At 39.7% G+C, this 7,417-nt stretch overlaps 1 long non-coding RNA gene across 1 annotated transcript; it reads right to left on the bottom strand.

Moving 5' to 3' along the window:
• Positions 1–691: 691 nt before the first annotated feature.
• LOC122989552 lies at positions 692–2,622 on the bottom strand. The gene is made up of 5 exons (XR_006405093.1): positions 2,440–2,622; positions 1,652–1,993; positions 1,353–1,535; positions 1,068–1,177; positions 692–825 (listed from the first exon to the last, which is right to left on the bottom strand). It is a non-coding gene; the product is annotated as an uncharacterized LOC122989552 (long non-coding RNA).
• Positions 2,623–7,417: the final 4,795 nt, after the last annotated feature.

Here is a 7,417-nt window from a genome sequence, read left to right as displayed (position 1 = left end):
CTCTCTCCCTCTGTCTGAAAATGGATCACATTTGCAATGTTGTACTATGATCTGTAACAGGGCTCAACACTAACTTTTTTCCGTCATTCACATTTATCTTAATGCTGGCTGCATAATTAGATATTCATTGTAATGCAGACTGCTTATTATACTAAATTTCCCTTTCATATAGGGCTCAAAGAAGCCCTGTAAATCTAAGTTTAACTACAACACGACAATAGTGCATAAAACATTGTGGATAATCAGTTGTAAGGAGTTGAAGTGCACAGTGACTTCAGGCAAGTACTATGTAATTCTTTAAGATATGCCATTCAATCTGACTTAATGTTGGAAATGGATACATGTTCTAGAAGGACAATGAGCTTAAAAAAGTAGGTCCATGCCTACTAGACGTAAAGGATATCAGTCGTCCAGCTGCTTTTATATGTTGGCTGTCTGGCATGTTTAGAGGTCAGCCAGCAGTCCATGGCAGGAGTGGCATCAAATTCCTCAGCAGAACGCCCCTCCAGGCTGATCTTCATCAGGTCCTCGGTGGTGAAGACCCCAAGGCAGCTTCTTGTCTTGTTCTTAATGTGGTTCTTCGCAGAGAGGCCTGGCTCTTTCAATTTCATTTAAACTCTTACCATTAACTTATCAAAACCAACCATAGAATACCACACATAACCACTCAGTACTGTTGGCCTACCTTGTAATTGTGCCTGTAGGGATGCTATATCAACATGGTCTCCCACAGATCACTGTAGGACTTGTCCTTTGAAATTGTGGCTGACCAGGATTTTCAGCCCCTGCCACTCATCCTGGATCGCAGCCATGCTGCACGCTGATCTACAGGATTGAACAGACTAAGTGAGTTTGCAAATATGCAATCATAACATTGTCTCATATGGCAATGCAGTGTCAAATAAATTCTTATTGCTCTAGAGGCTCCTTAAAATGCCAGATCTGCCACATCACTATTAACAAAGGTGAGAAGGCTGGCCTGGTCTTCTGGCTATGTGTCAGGGTTTAGCACTCTGAAAGATTCCACTGGGGTCTGGAAGCCCTCATCTTTCAGCAAACCACCAAACCTGGCTTTAAGATCATCCACGCTGATGTTGATGTCCGCCTCCATGTGCTGTTTCAGCTGGGGATTGGTGAGATCCGTGAAGCCTTTCAGATTACCCTTCATTGTTATTCCCTTTAATAGAAATAGTACATACACACAGTGAAATGTCTGGCAATTTGTCTGTCTCCCTTTTTTAAAAAAAGACTTCTTCACTGCATTTCCCTCCTTATCCTCAAATCATTCTATTGTACAACAAATACTTTGATTCTCACATTGAGAATCTGTCTTAATCATTGATTTCTCTTACATCTTAACACATCTGAGATCTACTCTCATCACCCTGCTGCTGAGCAAGCATGGTCTAGATCTTCTCTAGGATGCTTCCAGTCTGGTCTGGTCATTGTCTTTCTCAACTCTGATGTGGCTTTGGGGACGATCAAGTCATTCCTTTGCAGGGTGAGGCTAAGTGAGGATAGCTCTTCAAACATGTCTGTGAGAAAATGGCAGAATACACAGAAGAGTGATTGCCATCTGTCAATTACTTGATTCTGAAAGTTCATTTGAGATTTGAACCTATTGTTTTTAAACTACTGGTATTAAATTTACTGTGTAAAACTCCTTTGTCCATCCTTGAACTTCTGCTGTTGTTGATGCTATGGCCAGGTGCTCCGTGTGCTGCAGAACAACAGAGTACTGGCCTTCGTCAGTGGCAAGGTCCTTGTCTTGTCCATGCCACAGGAACACTTTTTGTAAACATGAGGGATCCAGCGAGTTCCCTTGACACTAGACGGTGTGCAAATATCCACACCCAGCTCTTGCCCAGAACCATAAAGCTCTTTTTTGGATTTTCTGCTGACGTGATACGTCTTCCATATCAGATGCAGAAGATTATACACAACAGACACCATTGGCTCTTTCTTTTGAATGGTCAGTATTGCCAGCTCTAGCCTGATCAAGAAACAGAAAACATTTCCTTGGTAAGTATCTTCAGAAAGACCAAGTGTGCGCACATCCAGGCAAATTATTCAGGTGCAAGACAAAAAATATTTCATTGCAGGGTACAAAGGAGTGATGTCTGCACACTGTTAAACTCCCAATAAAGAGGTTTTTTTCTGTTTTTAAAAGAGAATAAAACTATTTATTGGGAGATTAAGAGTGCTTGGTAAATATCTTCCAAACAATTCACCGTCCCTCTCTCCCTCTCTTGTGCCAACAGAAAACAATAATTTTGTGGTATTTTCCATTCCAGCAAGCAAACACACACACACCACACACACACACACACACACACACACACACACACACACACACACACACACACACGCTATTGTTTAACATTCACTGCTAGCAAATAAAACTAAATCATAGAGAAACATTTTTCATTGTTTACAAACCTATGTGGCATACAGTGGATTGGGATTATATGCCTCCCTGCCTCTCTCTGCAGGTGGGCAATCATTCCCCCATTGTGACCCATTTTCACAGAGGTCCCATCTGCCCCGAAGGAGATACACTTCTTCATCAATGACCCTCCATCCTCCCTTGGGCAAACAGCACGAAATGTGGCCTTGGTGGCATCTAAATGACAACAAAAAACAAACAATTATACAGAAGTCTTTATGACAAACTAATCATCCATTACAAATGATGATTAAGATTAAACTTATACAAGAATAAAACCTATAAAGAGAAACAACTTACCAATGGCATGGAAGTGCTCAAACGTTTGTTGTCCGACGGGGAGATTGGCTAACAGTAAGGCCCAACACAAGCGCAGCTGCTTGCTGTTTTTGTAGCATTTACTGTTAAAAACAGTTTGGGCTCCTGATGTGATCATTGTCGCTGGAGGTAATTTTCTCCAGCAGATTGGAGATGTGGTATGAGGTACTTGCCATATTGGTGTTGTTACTCGTTAGCGTCCTGCTAGCAGACTGCATTCCATCACTATAGCACAATACTAACAATCTCTCTGTAAAGGCAGATCATGGAGACATTTTAATTGTTCATGATCTAATATCATCATATCACACACTCCTAGGCAGCAGTGTTAATTTTGTTGTCTAATTTTGATTTATTTTTAGCCTTACTCTTCTGACAAAAATGTATTTTAATCAGTCATTTAATTTTGTTAGTTGTATTCAACAAAAATACAGACACATTAGTCTAATCTTTTCATACATTTTTAATTCTCCTCTAAGCATTTTGACGCTAAGCTGTTGCCCCCTTTGTTGTGCACAGTTAGCATGGTTACAGGAATCTGTTAGTGAAAAAGGCAGTCTTGACTTGTTCACACACTGTGTCCATGTTGCTCTGCAGTAGTACAACAGACTGACTCTCCTCAGTAAACTGTGTGTTGTAGAACATTCCTGCCCACCTAGCATTAGCATTAGCACATCTACCTGTGCTCTCCACTGCAGAGCAGCTGATCATCTACTCACCTGTTTACTAAAACCCTGGTCAGTGTCTGGGATTAGCTTGAGAGGAGAAGCTAAAATGTCAGATAATGTGATATTTCTTTAATGAACATCTAGAGGAAGATTTAGATGGTTGACATAAATCATGGAACTTAACGTTAACATTGCATCCACATTCACAGCATTTGATGATGTTACTTTAGCTTACCTTTTTGCTGCCTGCGTGTTTTCATAATTTGTCCAGCTGTTTTGCTGCTGTGTCTCTTAATTTTCAGTGGATTGTAGATGGATTTAGTCCATAGTTCTGTTTCTTCCAAGAAGTGCCAACATCAGATAACATTACTGACAGAGAACATTACTGAATGCAAAATGCTTCTTATTAACAGGAGAGCAACAGGTTAAGTGGCTAAATCACCTTCTGAACAAGAGATATTATTGGCTGCTGGAGGAGACTGTTTTACTAATCAGGAGCTACGTTGTGTGATTCTGCAGATTATACAGCTGCTCAATAAGATTTGCATTAAAACCATAGTTGAATTTGTCCATTTGTTCGCCTTTCAGATTACTGTTGAGTTTTTATTTGTTGATCTGAAAAATGTCAAATATTTCATCATAATTCTTGTTTTAAAAATGTATGTAATGCTTTTTATTTAGCTTTAGTCCCATTTTTGTCAACAAGCTTTTTTCATCATAATTTTTGCTGATGAAATTGTGTAGTGGGTCTTAAATTAATAGGGCAGGTGTCCAATTAATTTAGCGATTGCGGGTAACTGCTCACTTGGGATGGGATTAAACAGAGATACTGGTGCTGGTATGATGCTGGTGTCAACAGCCACAGCTGGATAAGGATGTGATCTCTGAACAAACAGGAAGCGTCCGTAATGACTGCTGCAATTTTTGTTTGTGTAAATAAAACTGTCAGGGAGCTGATTACAGAGCGAAGGTAAGGGAGTCAGCATTGGGCCTCTACCTGAGCCATGAATATTTGATTCCCTCTATTGTTCAGGAAAAAATATTCATGAAATCAGGAGAGCTTCACTTCACCTGCCTCCCCTCCCTCCCCCTCCACTCCTTCCCCCTCCGCCCCTCAGCTTCTCTGACCCTCTCACGTTTCCTCCCTCTCTCTCTTTCTTCTCCCATCTTCCCTCACCTCTCATCTCCCCCTCTCACTCCCTCTCACTGTGGCTTTACATCTTGGCCCGGCTCCAATCTCCTCTCCAGTAATTGCCTCATCCTAAAACTTTCTGGAGAGGAGTAGAGGAGCTTTGTGCGCTCTTTTGTGTACTACTGACGACACTGATTGTTCACAAATGAGCTGGCAGCATATTCATTCAGCGAGAGGTGATAAGGAGGTGCTGCCAAGGGCCAGAGGACAAGAAGAGATAGGAGGGAGGAAGAGAGAGCACACGAAACAGATAGAGCAGATGGAGGATGGGGAGGTGTGGAGAAAAAGCAAAAATGAGGGGAGGAAAAAAAGGAGAGAGGGGGAGCAGATGTGGTACGGGGGGAAGTGTGTGAGCCAAAGAATTGCTTACTTTCAGAAAGACATGAAATAATCAAGGCATATTCTCCCAGCAGCACCAATTAAACTCCTCCAAAGAAACCATCTTAGTCAGGAAAATGTCTATATGTCAGTGAGCATCCTCAATCCCTCCTTTGTTCAATGCTTTGGGGCTGATCTGTTTGTTTTAAGGACAGCAGATGACTGGAAATCTGACTTGATCCAATTGAAGTTGTTGTTTTTCTTCCAAGAAAGATTTCATATGCTTTGAAAACCAAATTTGTTATGCTAAATGTATATGAATAAATATACAATTGCGTGAAGATTATCATCTGCCACAAATCATATTTTTAAAAATATTTTTTTTCATCATCTTGGGGCAGCTGTGGCTCAGGAGGTAGAGCTAATACAAGAGGTCCACTAATCAAAAGATCGGTGGTTCGATTCCCAGCTCCTCCAGTCCACATGTCGATGTGTCCTTGGGCAAGATACTTAACCCCAAATTGCTCCTGATGGTTGTGCCATCAGTGTGTGAATGTGTGTGAATGATTAGATGTCTTCTGATTGGCAAGTTGGGACCTTGCATGGTAGCCCCTGTATCCATTCAGCGTATGAATGTGTGTGAATGGGTGAATGTGATTTGTAGTGTAAAAAGCGTTTTGAGTGGTCGGAAGACTAGAAAGGCACTATACAAGTACAGTCCATTTACCATTATTTGCTGTTTTAAATAAGATTTTAATACTGAGCCTGCCAGGGGTCATGTGGATGAAAAAGAATACTGATGTGGAAATCTGTGTGAAAGGATGAATAAACGGAGGGAACAGGTTGGTAAACCATACATGTATGACAACTGAAACCTCTGTTCTGCCCTGTCCTGCTCTCTGTGATCACCTATTAATGCAGCCCAGTTCACAATAGGCCTATAGCTTTTCTCATTTCCATTTTTCTGCGTCTGTTGTCTGATAACAGAATATGGAATTCAACCGCAGTTCTTAAATACTGCAGTCAAGCAGTCATTAAGCTGTTGAGCTACAGATAAAATCATGATTTTTATAGGTTAACAACATCATTGGATGAAATAAACCCCCAAAACAGCAACTGCATTGAGATCAGTGATTGACTTTTAATTGATATAATTCATGTACATCCAAAGAATCTGTTACTGGAACACAACACAGAAGCATAAATACATGTTAAATACATGTTTGAAGTTAATTTATAATGATGTGGCAACAGATACTTGTTGCTGTACATGAATATGACGACTTTTTGTTGCCTCAAAATTTCTATCACCACACATACATAAATATCAATACAGTTGATCTCATAGCACAACTGCCGTCATTAACCTGTATTTTTGTTTATTTTGTTTGACGATGTAGTGAACATAAAATTTTATCTGCAGCTCAGCAGCTTGGTAACACCTGCTGTTCAACATAGTCTAGTAATTATGAGCTGCAATCAAATTTCATACTTTCCATTATCTGACAACAAACACAGAAAATATGTAAGTGACACCATCATATCATATATATCATGAATTCGGCTGCATTAAAACACAGGACAGGGCAGAACAGAGGTTGTAACAGGTCATCTCAGCTGTGTGACAAAAACTTCACAATGTGTGATTTATACAGATTTATGATGTCAGTGTTTTTGTATATTTGTATAACTGAATTATGGAAATTAATTGGTCAGTTTCTGAATCCAAGCTTAAAAGTACCATTACGTTTTTTGTAAACAGTTATGTTTACATTCACTGTTTCTCTCAAAAACACATTTGTGTATCCTCAAGACCTAAGACATGTATTAAATGCACTTCCTGTGTTGGAGCATTTCTATATTTCTTGGCATGTTACAGCCACCAACTGTTGATCAATAGAATAGTGTGGAATCACCCGTGTGTGAATGTACAAGAGAAACTAATAAAACAGGAGCCCACAAGTAAAAATATAAGTCCATAGTGCTACTGGTGGTCAAAAACTCCACAGGATAACTTCAAGGGAATGTTCAATCTCAACAGAAACACTGACTTGATTTTTTTTAATCTTTTTTATTTTGTTTAATCTTTATCTAATCAGGCAATCTCTTTTTCAAGAGAGACCTGAGAACAAGAAATATTCATAAGACAAAAACATAATCAACAGACAGAAACAACACAACCACACAATAAACAAGGAATTATTAATAACAGTTACAAGAATCATCAAAACATCAGATGATAAAGCTTTAAAATCTCCAAGGGGAATTTAAGACTCTAGTTTTAGGGCAATTTGCAGTTCATTCCATTTAAAAGGTGCAAAGTACCTGAAACCAGTTCAGCCAACATTAGTGTGAACATGAGGGTCTAGGTATCTAAGGTTAAGTAGTTACTGAATCATCTGCTGTAGTTACTAGATTTAAATGAGAGAAGAGATGTGAGGTAGTTTGGAAGCTTCAACAGTACAGCTTTATAGA

This window comes from Thunnus albacares, chromosome 9 (genome assembly GCF_914725855.1).
Source record: "Thunnus albacares chromosome 9, fThuAlb1.1, whole genome shotgun sequence".
Classification (NCBI taxonomy): Eukaryota; Metazoa; Chordata; class Actinopteri; order Scombriformes; family Scombridae; genus Thunnus; species Thunnus albacares.
Note: the sequence above shows the minus strand (reverse complement) of the source record. Positions and strands in the feature narration are given on the sequence as shown.